Source organism: Leopardus geoffroyi, chromosome D3 (assembly GCF_018350155.1).
Source record: "Leopardus geoffroyi isolate Oge1 chromosome D3, O.geoffroyi_Oge1_pat1.0, whole genome shotgun sequence".
NCBI lineage: Eukaryota > Metazoa > Chordata > Mammalia > Carnivora > Felidae > Leopardus > Leopardus geoffroyi.
This window is the reverse complement of record NC_059339.1, coordinates 31,470,099-31,493,092: the sequence shown is the minus strand read 5'-3', so window position 1 is coordinate 31,493,092 and position 22,994 is coordinate 31,470,099. Positions and strand designations below refer to the sequence as shown.

The 22,994-nt window shown below is 44.7% G+C and overlaps 1 protein-coding gene and 1 long non-coding RNA gene across 13 annotated transcripts in view; one reads left to right on the top strand and one right to left on the bottom strand.

Annotated features, from left to right (window-relative positions):
* Positions 1 to 3,734: 3,734 nt before the first annotated feature.
* On the bottom strand, positions 3,735 to 22,932 carry LOC123587626. 2 transcript variants are annotated; one of them, XR_006707423.1, is made up of 4 exons: positions 22,825 to 22,932; positions 11,024 to 11,100; positions 6,432 to 6,603; positions 3,735 to 6,147 (listed from the first exon to the last, which is right to left on the bottom strand). It is a non-coding gene; the product is annotated as an uncharacterized LOC123587626 (long non-coding RNA). The 2 variants fall into 2 exon arrangements; XR_006707424.1 differs by having other exon boundaries at positions 6,525 to 6,603.
* The window catches only part of LDLRAD4 (low density lipoprotein receptor class A domain containing 4), a 441,951-nt gene continuing 440,295 nt past the window's right edge, over positions 21,339 to 22,994 (top strand). For 4 of the 11 annotated variants that reach the window (XM_045457540.1, XM_045457547.1, XM_045457531.1 and 1 more), the window contains exon 1: positions 21,532 to 22,115. The gene's annotated coding sequence lies outside the window, so the exon portion shown is untranslated. Of the gene's footprint in view, positions 21,459 to 21,523; positions 22,116 to 22,233; positions 22,577 to 22,994 lie in introns of those variants that run through there. The other 7 variants (XM_045457532.1, XM_045457537.1, XM_045457538.1 and 4 more) reach the window with 5 other exon arrangements.

The window sequence follows — 22,994 nt, the reverse complement described above, 5'->3', positions numbered from 1 at the left end:
TTAAGCATCCAACTTCGACTCAGGTCATGATCTCACGGTTTGTGAGTTTGAGCCCCGTGTTGGGCTCTGTGCTGTCAGCTTGGAGCCTAGAGCCCGCTTTGGATTCTATGTCTCCCTCTCTCTCTGCCCCTCCCCCACTCATGCTTTCCCTCTCTCTCTCTCAAAAATGAATAAAAACATTAAAAAATTTTTAAAAAATAAAAATATATACATTTTTTAATATATTTTTTATTGCCTGTCTGCCCTATCAGAATGCCAGCTCCATGGGATCAGGAACTTGCCTGTTTGGTTCATTGTTGAATCCCCTAAAACAGTATCTGGCACAAAGTTGCACTGAATAAATATTTGTTGAATCAATGATTGAGAACAGGTCAGAAAGAAGTGTCAGGGGCCACACAGTTGGGCACTTCATCTCTCTACTTTTATCATCATGCTTCCTTGTTTCACTTATTGCCTCTAGTCTAGTGCCCACACATGGGGTATGACGTCTCTGGAGAATAATGCTTGGCCTCTAAGGAGGGAGTTGAAGGAGGAAGGTCTCTTGGCTACTCAGGAAAGGGGACTCAGTAGTTAAATCACTCTCTATACATGCTCCTGTTCCCAGTCTCACACCTACCCATTCACTGTCCCCTGCCATTCCTCACAGGTTTTTGCAACAAATTGACTCACTGAATGATCTACCCATCTCTGTGGTGTTTTTCAAAGCTTCATCTCCTTTCTATTCTCCAAAAATCCACTGAGATGCACTGAGCTGGTCTCTTTTCCCATTGTTTCACACCTTGTAGGTTTGCACTTTTTTTAATCTTTTATTATCACTTCAGCAGGACTTTTGAAGGGGGAGCAATAAAAGCACAAGGCTAATCTACTATGCTTAACTGGAAGCCCAAATCCCTTGTCCTACAAACTAGTTTTTAAAGTATATGTACTACTAACTTTGTAACAGGTTGAATTTGATAATTGAAGCAACAAATATGGCAATATAATTAATGAGCCAAACATAAAATAACTATTAAGAATGTTGATTTTGTTGGACACGTACCTGGGTTTAGCTTAGAGATTGCTTTGATGACCATCTTTTGAGTCTATTGCACCTGTGATGCATAGATAAACCTTTGTTGTTGAACGAATCTTAATTTCTAGCTGTGTGTGGTAATAAAGATATTGGCTTATTCTCCTATTGGAGACTCCATTTTATGAAGTGGGTAGGCAAGAAACTAGCAGTTTTATTTTGACTAATAAACCTCAGTTTTTGAGCAGTTTTGGACTTACAGAAAAATTGAGTGGAAAGTATAGTGAATTCTCATATATTTTCTCACCTTCTTTCCTCCATTTCTTTTATTATTGACATTTTGTGTTATTATGATACAGTATTGTTTCTTTCTTTGAAGCTTTTTAAAAAATGTTGGGGCACTTGGGTGGCTCAGTCGGTTAAGTGTCTGACTTCAGCTCAGGTCATGATCTCGCAGTTCGTGAGTGTGAGCCCTGTGTCAGGCTCTGTGCTGACAGCTCAGAGACTGGAGCCTGCTTCAGATTCTGTGTCTCCTTCTCTCTCTGCCCCTTCCCTGCTCCTTGTGCTCAGTCTCTCTCTCTCTCTCAAAAATAAATAAACATTTAAAAAAAAACCTTTAAAAATGTTTATTTATTTATTTTTTTTAAATTTTTTTTAATGTTTTTATTTATTTTTGAGACAGAGAGAGACAGAGCATGAACGGGGGAGGGGCAGAGAGAGAGGGAGACACAGAATCGGAAGCAGGCTCCAGGCTCTGAGCTATCAGCCCAGAGCCCGACGCGGGGCTCGAACTCACGGACCGCGAGATCGTGACCTGGCTGAAGTCGGACGCTTAACCGACTGCGCCACCCAGGCGCCCCAAAAATGTTTATTTATTTTTGAGAGAGAGAGAGAAAGAGAAAGAGAGAGAGAGAGAGAGAGAGAGAGAGAGAGAGAATATGAGTGGGGGAGGGGCAGAAAGAGAGAAGGAGAGAATGAATCCTAAGGAGGCTCCATGCTCTCAGGGCAGAGACCAACTTGGGGCTTGATGTCACGTTTCATGAGATCATGACCTGACCTGAAATCAAGAGTCAGATGCCCAACTGACTGAGCCACCCACATGCCCTGATACAATATTGGTGAGTCAATACTGATACTTTCTTATTAACTAAAGTCCATAATTTACATTAAGGTTCACTCTTGGTGTGAAAGGGCAGGCCTACGCCAGCCAACTCCATCTTGTTCTGTGTCCTTCACCTCGACCACGCCTCCTCCCCTTGAGTAACCTCCCGCTCACCCCTTCAGACTTCCCCATCAAAACACGCCCCGGCGACCTGCGTAACAGGACTCCGACCCTTCCCCAGCCAATCGGCTGAGGCCACGGCCATTACCTCACCAATAAACTGCCCCTAGACCCCAATAAAACCTTTGTGCTTTTGAAACTCGGTCTCTGTCCCCGGTATCTCACCGCTGCGTCGGTGCAGGTAGGGGATTGAGCTCAAGCTAGCTCGAATAAAGGCTCTTTGCTTTTGCATCAGACTTGGCTCCCTGGTGGTCTTTGGGGATCACGAATTCTGGGCATAACAGGTGTTGTACATTCTGTGGGCTTTTACAAATGTATAATGACATGTATCAACCATTACAATGTCTATTCACATAGAATAGTTTCACTGCCCTAAAAATCCCCCATACTCTACCTTTCATCCCTCTCTCCCCTGAGCTACTGGCAACCCCTGATTTTTTTACTTTTTTTGCTTTTTCCAAAATGTCAGATAGTTGGAATCATATAGTTTTTTTGCTTTTTCCAGAATGTCAGATAGTTGGAATCATATCGTATGTAACCTTTTCAGATTTGCTTCTTTTAGTTAAAAATATGCATTTGGGGTTCTTCCATGTCTTTTCATGACTTGATAGGTCTTTTTATTAATTATTAAATAATGTTCCATTGTTTGGATGTACCATAGTTCATTTATTTATTCACCTACTGAGGGACATCTTGGTTTCTTCCAAGTTTGGGCACTTATAAATAAAGCCGCTATAAATATGTATGTGTACTGGGTGAATACCAAAGAGCATGATTACTAGAGTTCAGTTTTCAAAATTGTTTATAAAAGTTTCATTTAGATACCATTTTGTACATTTGTGCTTGCCTTCGTTTTTGGATAACTGCATCCCTACATTGCCAACATATAATTAATTCACTTTACTTTAAGATTAAGAAAGGACATAAACAATGGTTATTTTTTAAGTTTACTGTAATCATACCTTTATATTATTTAAAATATTTTTTAAGCTTATTTATTTACTTTGAGAGAGAGAGAGAGAGAGTGATCAAGGGAGGGGCAGAGAGAGAGAGGGAGAGAGAGAATTGCAAGCAGGCTCCACAACAGCATGAAGCCCGAGGTGGGGCTCAAACTCATGAACTGCGAGATCATGACCTGAGCTGAAACCAAGAATCAGATGCTTAACCAACTGAGCCACCCACGCGCCCTATATTCTTTCTTAAAAAAGTAATCTGTACCCCCAACATGGGGCTTGAATCCATGACCCTGAGATCAAGGGTTGCATGCTCTATGGACTGAGCCAGCCAGGTGCCCCTATATTCTTGAATATGATTTAAGATTGTCAACTTAGGTGATCAGAACTTGAGTATATGACTCACACAAATCTCATGGCTTTTCACAGACTTAACATGCTTCAGTTAACTATAATGGGTACTTTCTTTTTGAAAAAGCAATGCAGTATGGTCAGTGTGGGTTCTTTGTTTTATTTAGCAATATCTCAAAACAGTTTAGAAAACATTCTCTGGCAAGTGTCTTGGGCCCATCTTGATTTTTGCCATCCTTAACACAAATTTAATGATCTTTCAAGGATTTTTGAGCCCTATTTGTGGGGAAGGTAATACAGACAAAGATGTAGGCCTTGGGGCTCATAGGCTGTAAACTGCAATTACGCCCTGGGGGGTGGGGCTGCCCAGTTACACTGTTAGTGATAGAATTAGAATCCCTTTAAAATACATGAGTTCATGCTGATGTTTCTCATTCAACTCTAACTTTCCCAAGCCAGTCTTTATTTTGTTCTAATGTTAAGATATTTTTAAATTAAATTTTGTCTTTTTCAAACATATGGAGATTTTTTTTTAATTGCCTCCACCAAAATAAATTTAGAGGAGCTTCGTGTCAGTTAAATATCTTTTATCACCTCTTAGAAGGTGCCTTTTTCCAAGCTAGCATCCATTTCCAAGACCTTCACCCCTCAAAGTCAATTTTTAAAGCTCAATTAATTACAACACATTTACACAAATCACACAGCTTTAAGTCACAGCTCATTGGCAGAAAGTACTCTTGTCTGAAAAAGCAGAGGTTTTAACTCACACATACTAAAACAGAATTACTCATAGTCAATAGTGATAATATTCAAACAGAGTGCCCATTAAAATGAAATTTTCCTGTAATTGGTCTCCCTTTTGTGGTCTATGGGAAGGATTTAATCTCTGAAAATATGAAGCTTTTTTCTTCTTCTCTTTCTCTCTCCTCCTCCTTAATTGAGGAGGACTCTCTCAGTTATTTTATACTGTAAACAAGTCCCTAGTTACCAGAATCCTGGCTTCACCGGTGGTGGTTGGGGGGGGGGGGGAGGTAATTTGCCTGTACCTGTGGCGCCTTCTGTGTTTAATCTTTCATGGTAGCCATGTGTCTGGACTCTAGCCGTTTACTTCACTCCCAAGCCTGCTTTGTGAGCCAATGCTTTGCTTTCATTTTTAATCTCTTTCTACATCTAGGGCAACAAATCCTCAGGATTGTGTGAAAGAATATCCTTCTAGTTCCACTGTGCTAAATTTTCTAGGAGGCCCTAGAATTCCCAGGCAGCCAGATATCAATGTCTCCATTAGGCTGTCCTGACAGCTGGGAGGCTTCATTCTCCCTACTTTTATACCACTTTCCAAATCCCATAATGCTGCCCCTGCCATTAAGCTGCAGTGGCCATATAAAGGTTTTGAACTAATTTCTGTCAAAAAAAGTGATGCCCTCAGATTTTAAAGAAAGCAAGTCTTCACTTTATTAAAGGACACAGTTGTATCGATGAGTCAGTCAGTTGCTTCTTGGAGCCCTCTTGTCCTACCCTGAGTTCAACAGCCTGTAGGTAGTAGGGTTATTAGGTGTGGAGAGTCCCTTTGGTTAGTGTTCCTCATTTTTTGCTGCCAGGTGCTGCTTGATACAGAAAAAAGAGGCTACCAGCCCAAATCCAGAGCATCTAACTCCTCTGTTAGCAATGGATTCTCATGTCCTTTGTACTAAACAGATAGATCTCAGAGCAACTGTAGAAAGTCCATCTTCTGGCATCTTTATATCTTGTACTTCCCACACAATGTCCGATGTCTAAACGCAAATTCACAGCCTTCCCTCCAGCCTGATAGCTCCTGGTGACTCTTCTGGATGAATGCAACCGTCTTCCATGTGGCTGTCCAAATCAGAGGACTGGAGGGCATTCTGAGGCCCATTACCACGGTTGTCCTGGAGAGCTTCCAGATAGTGCTTCTTGTTCCATGTCCACCACACTACCTTGGCCACATCCCTATGATCTTGCCTTTAGCCTCACAAGACAGCCCTGCTGTGGACCATTTCTCAGCCACTCTCTCCACAGTAGTTGCTGTGCACACCCATGTGCTGTGTCTGTGTTGGGTTCTGTGGCACAGCAGAGACTCTTAGTGCAGATTTTGCCAAGGGCAGAGACTGATATCAAACAGACGTTCTGTTAGTTAGTAATGTGTGAAGAATGAAACAGAACAGAGAGGTGGAGCAACGGTGAAGGACAGGAGTGATATGGGATCCTGTTCAATCTCAGTTGGCAGGGGAATGAAGCAACAGAAGCAGACAGCCAGGGTTGGGAAGTTGTCGGGCAGCTGAACTCTAGGACAAGAAGACAGCAAGACTGGAACAGTGCATGCAAAGGTGAATGGTAGGAGGAGAGCATTTGGCTTGCTGGAAAGCTACAGGGAGGCCAGAATGTGCCAGGAGCACAGGAGAAGGTGACAGGAGAGGCCAGAGAGGTGAGCAGAGGCTATGTAGACTCTGGGAAAGACTTTGGGTTGGATTCCAAGTTAGATGGGAGCCATTGGAGGTTTTGAGTACATTCTCATCAGGTACCATTCAGGTTGCCTGTGAGAAGAGACCACAGAACAGGGAAGTTAGGGGGCTGTTATAATTGTCTAGGTGGGAGAGATTGGTGGCTTATACTAAGAAGGTGGTGGGGTGCCGAGAAGCAATCAGATTCTGGGTGCATCCACCTGAGTGTCTATCCAAACTAAGTCCATCATCCAGCCAGGGTAAACTTTTTAAAATTGAATCATGCCATATCACTCCCCCTTCAAATCTGAGCAGGAGAGTGAGTGAGGACGCCTGCCCACACCACCCACAAGATACTGCTGTCAACTCCAGGTTACCTGGTGGGGATGCAGGGCTGAAGAGCTAGGCCTTCTCATTTTCCAGGAGAGGCAGAAATGTAAATTTTTTGTGTGAAATCTTCCAAATCATACCTTTTAAAGTAATGAAGTTCAAATGAGACATGTCATTGAAGTTTTGACTTCAGTTCATAGGAGGTAGTTGCCAAGTTTGCTGGATGGAAAAAGTGATAGAATGAGTGGGCATTAAAAATATGAAGCATTTATACAGTTTAGGCACTTTTTAAAAATGTTTATTTATTTTTGAGACGGTGGGGGGGGTGCAGAGAGAAGGGGACAGAGGATCCAAAGCAGGCTCTGTGCTGACAGTAGTGAGTCAGGTGTGGGGCTTGAATTCATGAACCGTGAGATCATGACCTGAGCCAAAGTCAGACCTTAACCAACTGAGCCACCCAAGTGCCCCAAGTTTAGATATTTTTTTTATTTAAAAAAAAAACATTTTTTAAAAATCTTTATCCATTTTTGAGAGAGAGACAGTGTGAGCAGGGGAGGAGCAGAGAGAGAGGGAGACATAGAATCCAAAGCAGGCTCCAGGCCCCGAGCTGTCAGCACAGAGCCCGATGTGGGGCCCGAACTCACTGTGAGATCATGACCTGAGCCGAAGTCAGGCGCTCAACCGACTGAGCCACCCAGGCGCCCCCAAGTGTAGGTATTTTTTTTTTAATTTTTTTTAACATTTATTTATTTTTGAGACAGAGAGAGACAGAGCATGAACAGGGGAGGGTCAGAGAGAGGGAGACACAGAATCTGAAACAGGCTCCAGGCTCTGAGCTGTCAGCACAGAGCCTGACGCGGGGCTCGAACTCACGGACTGTGAGATCATGACCTGAGCCGAAGTCAGACGCTTAACTGACCGAGCCACCCAGGCGCCCCAAGTGTAGGTATTTTTAATATTACTGTTGGTCTTCAAACTTTTCCCCTGACACAGCTGAGGAAAAGTGTGAAACAGTGGTAGTGATTGTGACAGGAGGGGGGTAAGGGGAAGAAGGTGGAGGGCAAGCCTCCAGGGAAAGTAAGATATGTCAGGCTCTCTGAAAGGGGTGGGATTGAAGGGAGCCTAATGACAGCAACGTCCTCACATGGTTATGATCACCAGGCACTGTCCATATCCACCACTAGGTATAAGGACAAGGACAGGGAGGGCAAATAACTCTAAAAGAGGACTGGATTTGCAGCCTTAACTTCACATGATGTTGTTCAGAGGAAGATGTTCTTGTTGCCATCAATGATCAAGAGTTAGACACTTTACTCATTATGAATGACCAATATTAAAGCATCTATAGTGGCTTCATTATAATTTCACTATAGTGGCTTCATTAATTTAAAGCAATTTTATTAGCTTCAACTATTTTTTTCATTTAATAACATTATACTACATTAGTAGGAGGACATGTGTGTCCTCATGTGATATTTTAATGTTAGAGAGGCCAGGACAGGTAGCCACTGTGGGCAGCCAATTTCAAGATGTGGAGATGTGGCAGGAAGATGTGGGCCTGGGATTCAGATGCCAGATGCAGCGGTTGTGTGATGTGCGCACATCATTTAATATACGTGAAACCGAAGGTTTGCTTTTAAGGATGAAATAAATATGTAACTTCTTAGCATGGTGCCTGTGTGCTCATATGTGCTCAATAAACAGCAACTGGCACAGAATTATTTTAACATAATTGGTCTATTTCTTCCTCTGGTACAACAAAGATTATTATCAGAATTTCCAATGCTTACTTTAATGTCCTGTTGATACTTTAATATACTATACATAATACACTGTTGGGCATTGACACATCACCCACTCAGCCTACAATTCACTGGGTCCTTGAGCATATATAAGACTAAGATGAGTTTTTTTAAAAATTTTTTTCTTAACATTTATTTGTTATTGAGAGACAGAGAGAGATAGAGCATGAGCAGGGGAGGGGCAGAGAGAGGAGGAGACACAGAATCCGAAGCAGGCTTCAGGCTCCGAGCTGTCAGCACAGAGCCCAACGCGGGGCTCGAACTCACAAACCGCGAGATCATGACCTTAGCCTAATTCAGACACCCAAACGACTGAGCCACCCAGGCACCCCCAGGACTAAGATGAGTTTTAAGACTGGTTTGGAAAGGCAGCTGCTTACTCTGTGTGATTACAGGGACATAAGGTGGTTTATCCAAGAATATTTCCAATCAGCTTACTGATGTCTGAAAGGTCATAATGAGGAATTAATTTATTTAACTTCATTTCATGTTAATTAATCTCCCTGGATTAAACCTTACAGCCATTTAGTGTGAATGATGTTGTTAGTGCTTTTTCTAGAAAGGGCATGGATGGGGAAATGGGTGAGGCATGTAGGGAGGGTGACACAGGGGACAAGACTGTGATGCTGGGGTGGCTGATGCAAACTTTGCCAACTACAAGAAATCCCTGAGAAATTCAAGAAATCCCCAGCTCATGGTCCCCCAGATTTAATCTGGACATGGCTAGCCACTTTCTTCAGGCATATAATTTACAGAAAGTTTCAGTCTCTGAGCTAGCCAAGACCTTATTTATACATTGTGGTTTGTTTTCAGGTTAAAGTTACCACTTACCACTGTCCCCATACGTATATAAATTGGTATAATCTTTCTGGAAAACAATTTGGTAATATGCATCAAGAATAACTTTGAAATACTCTTTGACACATTTATTCAACTTCTAAGAACACCTTCTAGAGAAATAATCAGGAGTTATGAAAAAAGGTATAAAAAAGGTTCATATTGGTGTATATTATTTATAGGCACACACACACACAAAGAAAGAAAGAAACATGATTCTCTAACAATAGAGGAATAGTTAGACAAATTATGGTACATCCATGAAATAGTAACCATGTCTTAAAATATGTCATAAAGAAGTCTTAATAACTTGAGGAAATGCTTACACTATAATGTTAAGTGAAACAAAGAAGGTTACAAAGCAGCATGCAGTATCACCTATGTTGAGAGGGCTGTTACTGCTCTGCACAGGCACTGAGCTTGGTGCTGATTCCAGGCCTGGGACAGGTGCGGGGTGGGGGGCAAGGTTTGAATATGGCTGACATGGCTAGAGTGAATGTTTACTGGCTTTTTTTGAGAGAGAGAGAGAGACAGAGTGCATGAGCAAGTGGGGAAGGGGCAGAGAGAGAGGGAGAGAGAATCCTAAGCAGGCTCCACGCCCAGCGCAGAGCCCAACTTGGGGCTTGATCTCACAGACAGTGAGAACATGACCTGAGCCAATAACAAGAGTCAGACACTTAACCTACTGAGCCACCCAGGCTACTTATTGTTCTTGACTAAGCAGTGCTCCTTCTGCCTTCATTTGGTCTTAGAAACACTCTTTTCTCTGTGGAGCCCTTTACACAAGGGTGAATACAAAACTTAGCCCTGACCAATTAGTGCACCCCATTTTCCTGCTTTGGTAATTTGATCTTGGGTGAACATGTGGTCAGCCAGGCTAGAGTTCTCCTAGGACCTTGGGATAGATGTAGTTTTTCACTGGGGCTGTGAAACTGCTGATAGGATGGTATGCTGCAGCAACTGGGGGCCACTGCTACACTATGGGGAGGCTTTGACTGAGAATCAGACCCAACTGAAGCAGTAGAGAGGGAGTGTGGCATGGAGAGAGACAGACGGAACCATGACATTTTCCTTGAAGACCTGGCTTCAGACCTGCCTAAAACTTCATCTGACACTTGAAATTCACAGATAAAGTGAGCCCAAAATTCCATTTTCAGTGTCACTTTCCTTTTTCAAATGTCTTATCATTTGCCATCAAAAGAACCCTGTTGAAAAAGAACTTTGAGGTTTTAGATGCTTAGTTGTAGGCTATTTGCAATTGGTGGCTAAAATGAATTCACAGATATCAGTTTGCACTAACCAGACTACCATATCCAGGAAGGTGACCAACCTGACCTAAGTGGTGAAAGCCAGACATGACATTGGGCTGGGTTTTGGGCACCAGACTGCAGGAGGGAGCTGATCAGCCAGGAATATCTGGAGAAGAGTGGCCAGGGTGATGAGGAAACCCAAGGCCTCAGCACACAAGAGATGATTGGAAGAACCACTTCTGCCTGGAGAAGGAAAGCATGGCAGGCAGGAAAGAGAGGATGTCCTCTTGCTTGGGCACAAAGAGCCAGGGAAATGGGAAGAAGCCTGCTTGGACCCTGGTCTCAGCTCAGTGCAAGACCCAGCTTTCCAAAGCTCAGCATGGGCCACAGGGTTGCCCAAGAAAGCAGTGAGTTTGAGGACAGTTTGAAAACCACTTGGCGAGAATGTAGTTGAGAGATTTCTGAGACTGGTTTACCTTCAGGGCACTTCCCCAGGGATTTTAACATTTTATAAAAATGTCAAGCTATTGGCTCCTTCTTTAATTGAGATTAGTTGGCAGCTAGCTGAGAACAAGTTGCCTGCTTAACATTTTTGGCCTAATCAAGGGTTGGCCTTGATTCTAAATGTTTTTTAATCACTCCTTCAGTGGCCAAGTGAACTGAAGGGAGGTTCTTGCCCAAAACAGCTGAAACAGAATGAGTGAGTTTCTACCATTCCTCACAGTCCTTGCTCTTCCAAATCACACTTACCCATTTTGGCTTTCCAGTGTTTTTGGTGGATGAAGCCACCAAGGCCGTGGTGGGGTGGGCCTGACCTGAGATTTCACCTGGAAAAGGCAGGATGAAGATAGTGAGAGCTGGAACAGCCTAAAACACCCAGGTTTTTTTTGTTTTGTTTTGTTTTTTTAAATAGGAGCCCTCTTTTTCCTGAGCTGTCAAATACTCCTATGGGAAATTTGAGTCCAGTGAATAGACTTCAATTCATAGCTGCAGTCCCAGTGCCTGGCTCAGGGCCTGGCACATAGGAGGACCTCAACCAATATTTGTTGAATGAAAGTGTGAAAGATCTTAAGGGACCTCTGAGATCATCTAGTCTGAGTCTCTCATTTTCTAAAAGAAGCATTGTAGCTTAGAGAGGTAAAGTAACTTGCTCACATCTGCACAGCTAGCCAATGGCAGAGCTGGGTTTCCTGATGATGTTTTCTCCTTTTTATAAGGGTCTTAAATGGAATGATGAGATTTTTTTTTCTTTTTTAAATTTACATCCAGTTAGTTAGCATATAGTGCAACAGTGATTTCAGGAGTAGATTCCTTAATGCCTCTTACCCATTTGGCTCATCCCCTCTCCCACAATCCCTCCAGTAACCCTCTGTTTGTTCTTCATATTTAAGAGTCTCTTATGTTTTGTCCCCCTCCCTGTTTTTATATTATTTTTGCTTCCCTTCCCTTATGTTCTCTGTTTTGTCTTTTAAGTCCTCATATGAGTGAAGTCATATGATACTTGTCTTTCTCTGACTGACTAATTTCACTTAGCATAATACCCTGTAGTTCCATCCACGTAGTTGCAAATGGCAAGATTTCATTCTTTTTGATTCTGAGTAATACTCCATTGTATATATATACCACATCTTCTTTTCCATTCATCCATTGATGGGCATTTGGGCTCTTTCCATACTTTGGCTATAGTTGATAGTGCTGCTATAAACGTTGGGGTGCATGTGTCCCTTTAAAACAGCATACCTGTATCCCTTGGATAAATACCTAGTAGTGCAATTGCTGGGTCAGAAGGTAGTTCTATTTTTAGTTTTTTGAGGAACCTCCATACTGTTTTCCAGAGTGGCTGCACCAGTTTGCATGGAATGATGATATTTTTATTTATTTTTCATTTCTTCTAACATTTTAAAAATAATGTTTATTTAATTATTTGGGGGGGCGGTGAGGGGCAGAGAGAAATGGAGAGAGAGAGAATTCCATGCAGGCTCTGCTGCACTGTCAGTGCAGAGCCCAACTTGGTGCTCAATCTCATGAACCACAAGATCGTGACCTGAGCCAAAATCAAAAGTCGGTCACTTAACTGACTGAACCACCCCTGTGCCCCCATTTTTGTTTTATTTAAGTAAGCTCTATGCCCAATGTAGGGCTTGAACTTATGACCCTGAGATCAAGAGTCCAATGCTCTACCAACAGAGCCAGCCAGGTACCCCTGAAATGGTGAGATTTTATTTTATTCATATATTTATTATTAAAATTTTTTTCTGTTTATTTATTTTTGAGAGAGAGCAAGAGATAGAGCATGAGTGGGGAGGGGCAGAGAGAGAGGGAGACACAGAATCCGAAGCAGGCTCCAGGCTCCAAGCTGTTGGCACAGAGCCCGATGTGGGACTCAAACTCCCGAACTGTGAGTTCATTACCTGAGCCGAAGTCGGACACTTAACTGACTGAGCTATCCAGGTGCCCTGAAATGGTGAGATTTTAAAATATTGCTTTCTGCATCAGTCCTCGGCTTGTCCTTACATCTGAATCTGGCTCTGATTTCTTACCCAGAAATGTACTGGGTCTCTGGGGGTTAGCCAGAGCTATTCCAGAAGCTTGTTTAGTGTCCATAAGAGCTTGGTGTCTGGTAGGCTACATACTCAGCCCCTTCAACCATCCTTCTTTTCCGTTTGAGAAATGATTGTTAACAGGGGGCAGGACCAGGCAGAGCAAAACACATTTGGTTGGACAATGTTTTTGTATTTTAACTTACTATATTAGTTTTAAGTTGCCAAGTAACAAATTAACCACAAATTTAGTGACTTAAAACAATACCCACTGATAAGCTTGCGGGTCAGAATTCCAGACCCGGTGCAGCTGGTTTTCCACTCAGGGTCTCATCTGAGGCAATTAAGGTATTAGCTGGGTGGGGTTCTTATCTGAGACTTGAGAACCTCTTCCACGCTCACATGATTAAGGCAGAATTCCCTTCCTGTGGCTGTAGGATCCATATCCTGGCTGGCTATCAGCAGGGGCTTCACTCAGTTCCCAGAGGTCTCCCACACCCCTTACCATGTGGCCCCCTCCATCTTCAAAGGTGACACTGGAGATGCTTCTCACTTGGAATAGCTCGCAATGGTTTTTTTTTTTTTTTTTTGAATGTTTATTTATTTTGAGAGAGAGAGAGAGAGAGAGAGTACGCACACATGAATGGGCGAGAGGCAGAGGGAGAGGGAGAGAGAGAATCCCAAGCAGGCTCTGTGCTACAAGCGCAGAGTTTGATGTGGGGCTCCATCCCATGAATACTGAGATCATGACTGGAGCTCAAGTCAAGAGTTGGCTGCTTAACCACTTGAGCCATCCAGGCGAGCCATGGAATAGCTCTCAATGCTTTGAATCTCTGCCTTCCTTTTCTGCCTCCAGCCAGAGGAAGCTGTTTTTCAAGGGCTCATGTGATTAGGTTGGGTACCCCTGGACAACTTCCCTATCTGAAAGTATAAAGTAACCCAATACCAAAGGCATCACATCTTCCTATTCACAGGTTCCACCAAGGCACAGAGGAACATTGTGTGTGTGTGTGTGGGGGGAGGGTTGTTCTGTCCCCCACACCTTTAATAAACACATTCCCCTATTTTCTTCTTTCCTTTCTCCTCCATTCAAGCAAGTAACTTGCCTTGTACTTCAATGGATTAGCAAGACAGGTGGTAGGTTGAAAACGGAATAGCCTGGGTTTTCCTGGCTTCTGATTTTCAAAAATCCTAGGCTTCTAGTAGAGCTCAGGGGATGCCTAGGGAGGTAAAAAGGAGAAGGATTTGTGGATGAAGACAAAGTGCTTCTAGGATCAAATCAAAGAACTTCTAGAAGCAAATGGAATTGTAGGCAGGAGCAAGAAAGATGTCTGTGTCCAAGGGACAAGAGTGGTAAGCTGCTGCATCTCAGGTGGCTACACAAATGGCAACAATGGATGGCACAATGGAAATATTTGTGCCCCCTGCCCCCAGTCCCACCATTCCCAAATACCCAAGCGTGGTGCCAAAATTCGGAGAGAGGGCGGCTCCAAGGACTGGGGTTAAGTTTCCCACCAGCTCTGTAGAATGGAATCTTAGGGTCAGAAATTATATGGAGTAGTAGAAAATAAAATTACATTGTTGTACATCTGGGTTTGTGGACTGGGATTCATACTTCCTACATAAGAAAAAAGATGGGATGGCACTTCAGGAAAAATATGCTAAAGAGGGTATATAGACGTGTAGATTCAGAATGTGTGTATGTATGTGTGTTATGGATATGGATGCAATAATAGCAATATTTATATACACATGCACATATATCAGAATGTAAATGCACATATATACCAGCTGTGTTGACATATATCCATATATATATATATATATATTTTTTTTTTTATGTAGCACTTTATTTTTTTTACTTTTAATATTTCATGAAATCATTGCTATGTAATGGACAGCCAATTTATGATTTGAGCTGAAATTAAATGGAATGCCTAGTTCTTGAATCTGATGGATTGAATTGGTTGGAGCTGAGAACCCCCTGAGAATGGGGTCCATAATCCAGACCTCAAGTCCCATGATATGTTACCAACTCTCCAGGTAGAACAGGTTATAAAAGAACATTATAGAAGCTTCCATGGGGCATTGCCTTATTGATGGAAACATGCTATCAGATACAGGCTCTTGCCTTCATGCCCATGTTAACATGTCTTATGGGTGAATGAGCCTCATGTTTTCTTCAGCACCAGCTAGACATTCAGTCCGGAGAAATGAGTCGAGACCTTCTGTATGGCAGGGGGAAGGTCTGTGAGGTGTTTGTGGGGATAGTAGAGTGGGTATAGTTCCTCTCTGATGCTCCCCCTGTCTGAGAAAGGTGGTCTTGCTACTGAGTCACCCACCTGACAAAAGGCCTCCTACATCCAATAAATCCCCCCTTTTCAAAACTTTCCATTATAGTGCATAACACATATATAAAATACACTGATTTTAACTGCACAGCTAATGAATTTTTATACATGCATACACCCTGGCAACCATACCCAGATCTACCCCTTACCCTCCAGAGGGTTCTATTTTGGATCTTCCCACTTAATACCACCCACAGGTAACCACTATCCTAACTTCTATCACTGTCATTTAGCTTCTCCTGTTTGGGAGCTTCACATAAATAAAATCATACATTAGCATTCTTTTGTACTTACCTTCTGTCACTCAAATAAGTTTCTGTGACACTCATCCATGTTGTGTGCCAGCAGTTTTAAATTTTTGAAACTGCTGTGTGATCTCCCATTATATGAGCATACCACAATTCATTTATTCTTTATACACTGATGGACATTTGGATTGTTTCGAGTTCTTTTCTTTTTAATATTAATGAATAAACTGGTATGAACATTCTTGTACTTACCTTTTGGTGGACATCCACACACATTTTTGCTGTGCTCTCCAGGGAGTGGAATTGTGGGGTATGCAAGCGAGTTCTAGTTGTGCCATGTCCTTGTGAACTTTTAAAATTGTCAATCTTTTTAATTTTTGCCATTCCAGTGGGTGTGCTATTTCATTATGGTTTTAATTAACATTTCCCTAATGAGTTGAGTACATCGTTACAGGTTTATTGGTTATTTAGTATCTTTTTTGATAAAATATCTTCTCAAGTGGTTTGCCTGTTTTGGGGGGGAACATCTTTCCTTAAAAAAAGCTAGATAGAGGAGGTTATGTTCTTTGCAAACAACTGAATACTAGCTAAGATAGGGAGATACATAGTTGTCTGATTCTTAGGTTAGATCATAAGACTCTTTGTAAGTGATACACAATCAGGGCTTCCATGAGAAGCCCATGGAAGGCCATTGAATCTGGGGCTGGCAGGCCTGGCAGGTAAGCAGGAAAGCCGACCATGAAGTGGGCAAGAGGAACTGACTGGAACATACAGGGACAACCTGAAGTCCATGAAGGCGAACAAATCATGTCTGTCTTTTGTCCCTTCAACTTCAACATCACAGGCAACCTGTAGAAGAGGCTACCAAAGGGCTATGCACACTGCCATCTGACACAGGACCAGGGTAAGGGGACAAAGAGAGAGCAGGTCAGGGATATGAATGGGCTTCACAGTGCTTTATGCCCCACGCTACCCTGCACGGGTACCAGCCACTGCTTCACTTCCTCTGACAGCATCCCTAGCCTGTATTTTAAAAAAAGATAAAAGAAGACAATCTAGGTGGTACAAATAAACTTCAACATTTCATGAAATGGACAGTTTCCTTTTGAAGAACTGCAAAATGGGGCAAAGGCAAGAAGCTTTTATAGGATTAAGTATCAAGAAAAAAGAAGAGACAAATGGGAAATACTTGATGGGCTTGTTTGGGATGAGAAGGCCCAGTGTTGGCTTGGCATTTGGGGACTGGCTGACTGGACATACTGCATTTTGGATCAAATGCTGCATTTACAGGAACACGAAAGTTATTTAAGCTTTTCGTTTGCTGATGAGGCACCCAAAGCAGGAGTGGCTCCATCTTGGGCCTGGAAATTTATTTCAACACCTAGAACCCCATAGGAGGGGAATTCTGGGAAGCAAGGTTCCAGCATGGCTAAATTGTCAGGGTATAAAGTCACCAGAGAGCCTGTCTTTGCTGGAAAGAAAAAGGACTAAAGGAAGCTAATATTTATGGAGTACATTTTGGGCCAGGTACTGTGCTAAACGTTGAACTTGACAATGAAGACCCTGGTAGAGAGCTGCCTGGACCATGTGTCAGGAAAGCAATGGAATAGGGTGGGGCCACAGTGGCTACTTTACACCCAGCTTTTGATCATACATCACATCCTGAAGGCTGTTGAGATGCCCTGCCCTGGTGTGGGTTACTTGAGACAACCTGGGCACCAGAAGAGGCAGAAGCTGTGAACTGCTATAGCCTTTTCATACTAAGGAGATTTTACTATACTTTAATCATTGTAAGTGGTTTGAAAATACACGTCATTGCCCAGGAATTGCTCCATCATTTTTTAAAAAAAGATTTTATTTTATTTTTTTAAGTACTCTCTACATGCAGTGTTGGGCTCGAATTTAACAACTCCAAGATCAAGAGTCACATACTCCACTGACTGAGCCAACCAGGTGCCCCATTTTCCCATTATTTTTGTTAACTGATGTATAGATACCATACATGAACATGTCTGGATGGAGCATCTGTGAAATAATCATTTACATTTTTTTTCCTTGCTGTATTTTTCCTTTTCCTCTACCTACCCCCGTCTCTTCAAGGAGAAAGGATAGATACTGTTTTTGTTTTTCCCAGGAAGAGTATTGCAGCAAGGCTGAAAGCAGAAGTTGTCTGCAAAACGTTTTCCTTTCTGTCTTTTGTGATTTTAAACAGAAGGGGAGTAGAATATACTACCCCAAGATATGCTTCTTTGGCATAAAGGATTATTTTAGACTGATTATTTTTTTTTTTTTTAAAACAGACAAGAGAGAGGCTCTGAAAACCAGGCAGTTACCCTTTTGTAAGAGACATTTTCATGTATAAGGCAAAACTCTATTTGTAAGGGTGTCTCCTCTCTGTACTAGGAAGAGAAGGGTGACTCTAAATCTCTAGAAACTGTTCTCAATGGAGATGGCAAGGACTTAAATATACATAACAATCCCACCTTTGTTTACTCTGCTTTTCCAAGTCTCATCCCATAACTGGTCTCCCCCTACCAACATCTTTTGTCTTTAGCTGGAGATGTTATTTAAGGTCAGGGCTTGGGCTCTTTTAGAGAGTTACTCAGTTTTCCTGGGTCTCTCCCATGTATGGGGTCGGGGCAGGGGGTTTGGTATGTTACTAAATTTTTTTTTCCTCCGGTTAATCGGTCTTTTTATTACAGAAGTGTCTTAGCCAAGAGCCTAGAAGGGTAGAGGGAAAATAATTTTTCTTCCTCCATAAAACCTCCACCCATAGAAGAGTAATATTGGTAGGTCCTGAAGCAGTGGGGACATTTGTAGTTCTCTGAAGCAGAGAATAATATGTATGTACATAGGGATGTAGCCAACCTCACAACAGACCCTGTGAGGTAGAACTTACTATCTCTGGTTTACAGACTGAACTCTGACACAGTTTGATGGCGCAGAGTAGTAACATGATGAAACATGCCTATGCCATCATTGAGAAGTATGGGACTAATCCTTGTCTCCTGGAGCTGAGCTCATCCACGGATTTTGGGTCTAAGTATTTAGCTAGACTGGGACTCTCACTTCCCTAGAAGAACCTGCAATGCAAGCTTCTCTTTCTCACTTCCTCCTCTCCATTTCTTATTTAAATTAAAAAGTACAAAGAGAAGGAAGGATCATTTTGAATAGTTTAAGTTTCATCTAAATGTTATGCATGAAATCCAAATAACAGAATTATATTCTCTGATTCATATGTATTTTGTGGTCAGTTGGGGCCCTCAGAATCTCTTTTTTCAACATTTGCTCATTGTGGTGTCTAAATGTGGTGTCTCTCCTGATCTGATGGGGTCCCTGGTTGGGTGGAAAGAATTCACCTGAGGCAAAACAAAGCAGATAGAAATTTATTGAATACACTGCAAGGGAAGGAGTGTGGGGGAACTGGACTGCAGAGGAGAGGCTGTCTGCAAGGAGGCAGTGGGTGGAGGGTTGTTTTAAAAGGGGGAAGATGAGGAGGTATGGCGATATATGGAATTTTCCCTTTTTTGGTAACTGTGCCTGGTTGTAAGTATCCCATTGGTTAGTTAGGGCTTATGAATATTTTGCGGTGGGTCCCTGATGGACCTGTCTGTATGCAGTCAGGTGGTCAGTGTGGGCCCTTTCTATATCCCATGGCTCTTTGCCTAAAAGTGTCCTCTACACTCATGTTTGCCCTTTCTATCTTTGTCTCCTTAGATAATTGACCTTCTATGGAATAAATATTGTTGGTATATAATCGACACCAGGTAAACTGTAGTGGATTTATACTGAGAAATTTTTTCTCACATCCCATTACTTGAAACCAATTTCAGTTGATTTCTGCCCAATTTAGTGATATTTTACTTCAATATTATTTACTTGTTTATCCCAATACTAGGCTCCATTCATTCCCCAAATAGCTCTTGAATCCTTAGTGAGGGTCAGGCATAGTTCTGTGTGTTGGGAATACACATAATCCACTATTTTGAGCAAAACAAAGTCCTGGTCTCCTGTGCTTCAGTAGGGGTCCTTGGAGGGAATGTGATGGATTATTAGTGGGCAGGGTAAAGTTAACATATAATTGTGTTGAATTTTACAGAGAGCAAACATATATCTAAAGGCCTCTAACTCTCTCATTGCCATAGTGTGTGTGTGTGTGTGTGTGTGTGTGCGCGCGCGTGCGCATGTGTGTATGTGTGTAGGGGTATGAGAAGGAACAGCTGAAATGGAAAACAAATACAGGGAGGACTGAGTGGAAAATGCAGGGACAGTTTCCTGTCATGGCTATTTTCTAGAAATAGAAATAGAGCCTTGCAGTTTCTAGTTATAAATTAAAGAAGACAAGAAAAGGCAATGCAAGATGAGCTAAGATTCATCATAAATGATAAAACTGAGGTTAAGATTTTAAAACTCAGCTCTCAATTTAAAAAGGTTAAATTATACACAAGGAAATCATGCACAAGTGAAATAGAAGAACAAATTGTTCATGGTCTTAGAAAAAACATTTTCTTCATTGTCCCTGGGCAGTTTCTCATTTAGAAGGAAAAAGTTATTTTTCTTTCTACCCCAGGAGGGCAAGAACAGTTTCTCCAACACCACAGCCTCTGAGCTGCTATGAGTGTGGTATGCATTCATGTACATGAAATATAAACTAATAAGTATATACTTGCCAGATTCAGATAACCTGTATTAAATATTTAGTTCACTGCTCATTTAATGAAAGTTTACCCTAGCAGCCAGATTGAAAGTTGTCCTTGTAGTCTAAATGCTCCTCTGTCAGCCTAGGACCTGGGCATTCTCTACAGGCGCCAGCACAGTTCCTGGCCTAGAACAGATCCTGTCCCTTGTGGCTGGGCTGAGCTTAAATGAACTGGATGTCAAAGCTACTGTAGGTAGGTGGCAGTATGGTTCAACTCCAGGCTTTTTGTGTAACCAGCCAGTTAGGAATTTTAAACCCATCTCTTTGTGGTCCAGGAACAAGTTACCGAAATCTTTCATAGCCTCAACTTTCTTGTCTGCAAAATGGGAAAGCATTGGCTGTCTCAGTTATTGTGAATACTAAATAAGACAATCTACTTAGTGTGGGACTTGGCACAATTAATGGTAGCTACTATATTACATATGAGGAATGACCAAATTCTACATAGCAATTACCGTAAGTTGAGGAGAGCAGAGGGCTCTTTAAAGAAAGCTGAATTAAGCCAATGTTTCACTAACCAAAATATTACTGACAAATTATTCATAGTTTTCAAAAGATTCTCTTCTCTGACATTACAGGAAATTGAAAATTAATTTAATTAGCTGCACCTCTATTAGATCCTGCCTGAAATCCCAGGTTAGTATATTTTGGTATGTCTGCAGGGGTTTAATTTGGGCAGAGGGGAATTATCTAATTTTAGCGACTCTAATAAAATTGGGTTAAAATGCCCTATGCTAAGGCAGTACCCAAACTGCTTGGCTGTCAATTCTACTACTGCTGGAGGACAAAATACATTTCGTCTGCATTCAGGTAGAGTTCAAGTCCTGAACGGCTTTCAGAGGAGGAGAGCTGTAGGTCCTTTAAGGAGAAAGGGTCGTAGCAGGAAGAATCCGGACCTTCCATTTTGGAGCCATTGCCCTTTATAAAGGGTGGAGAATCCTTAAGAGGGTGACTACGTGGGGTCAGGAGGAGCCCGGGCCGGGCTGGCTCAGCTAGGATTCATCGGTTCCACTACGTGTCCTGCAGCCCTACTGTATGTCTAGGGACTGGTGTCCAAAGACCCGCAGCCCATTGGGCGCTGATAGCCCGCGAGGTAACTGGCGCGGGGAACAAGTCGGCCTGCTCTCCCCAGACCGTCCTTAGCCCGCCCCGGCGAGCCGGCTCCTCCTGGTGCGCCAGCCAGCCTTCTCTCTGCACTTGGAGTTCCCCGTCCGGCCGGCGGTGGGCGCGCGCCCCACGAGGCCCAAGCCCACTGCCGTGTGTTCTGCCTGCCGGCCCGGCTGAGCCTTGGGGTCCCGCGGCCTCGGCGCCCACACGCCCCCAGCTCCTTGCACGCAGCCTGCAGAGGTTGGTGCGGCCCGTGAGCGCGGGGTCGAGGCCGGCCCACCAGCCGCCAGCACCGCGGCCCCCGCCACCCCCGCGGCCTGGCCGCACGCCGGGTCCCCGCCGCGGAGGGGGATGGGGAGGGAGGAGAGACTGGAGGAGTTGGAGACAGACACAGCCTCGGCGAGCACAGTTACGGCTGGAGACAGACGGCGGCGGGAGGCGGAACACTTCCCCCCCTCCGGCGACGGGAAGCGGGACACCTCCCTCGGCGGCCGCAGCACGGTCTCCCCCTCCTCCCCCCTCCCAGAGGCTGCGGGCCAGGCCCGGCGGGACAGGCAGGCGAGTGCGGCTGGCCCTGCCTGCCCCGCGCGCCGCCGCAGCCGGCCGGGGATCCCCTGCGAGTCGGGGAGGAGCCGCCGCCGCAGCCGCCGCCAGACAGGCTGCGAGTCCCTGGGAAAGTGAAAGGGGGGCGGGGAGCGCGGGGGAGGCCCGGGGGTAAGGTCCCTGGCTCTTAAAGAGACCCGGCGCACCGCGCCGCGCTCCCCGCCGGCCGGCTGCGCGCCCCCCGCCGCGGCGGCCCCGCATCCCGCGCCCCTCCCCCGCGGCCCGTAGGGCCGGTGGCCGGGCGAGCCGCACTGCAGGCGGTCCCCCGCCACGGCTCCGGAGGGGCGGCCGCAGGTGAGTGCAGACCCGAGGTGGCTGTTGTGGTCTCGGCGTCTGGCCCAAGTTCAGCGCGGCGCGGAGGCGGGGTGGTGGTGGCGTTGGTTGGGGAGGGCAGGGGGCGGAGGACGCGGGGACAGGACGCTCAGGGAACGGGACGTCCGCGAGCCTGCGCCGTCGGCGGGGGCCAGAGGGAGCTGCCCAGCCCCGCGGGTCCTCCCCACCCGGACGAGTCCCACAGAGACGAGTGCGCGAGGTCTGAGGCAGCGTAGCCGGTGGGCACGGCGGCGTCCCGGCGCGCTCGCCCGGGCCGGGTGTGGGGAGGGCAACCCCGCACTCCCGAACGGAGGCCGGGCCGCCTCTGCTTGTGTGCTCCGTTGGAGGAACGTTGCCGACCTAAATTTCAGTGCCCGGCGCGGGGTGTCCTGCGGTTGCAGGATTTAATTCTGCACCCCCGGGAGGCTGGGGTCAGCGCCGAGGTAACTGCCCAAACTAGGGTCTCGGTTCCCTTGGGCCTGTCAGCGAACCACTGCAGGCGGGGGGACTGGAGGTCGGCGGGAAGCGGGAAGATTGTGCAGGACCTTCCTGGGGAGTTTGCGGGAAGAAAAAGGGGCGGGAGCGGGCCTTACCCTGAACCCTGCATCCCGCTGCCGGACACCCCGCAGCCCGCGGCTCCGAGCCCCAGCACCCCGCATCTCGCGCCCCGCGCCCCTGGGGCCCGCCTCACCCGGCGTCTGCTCGGGTCCCCCCGCGCACGTTGACGTCGGTCGCGGGGCCGCCCGGAGCTCCCGGCATTGGCTGGGAAGTCGATTGTCTGGGGCGGCTGCTATTACACTTAGGCTGGGTCTCCGAGCCCCGGAGGAAGCAGGCGTGTGTTGAATTTCTCTTTGACCCTCA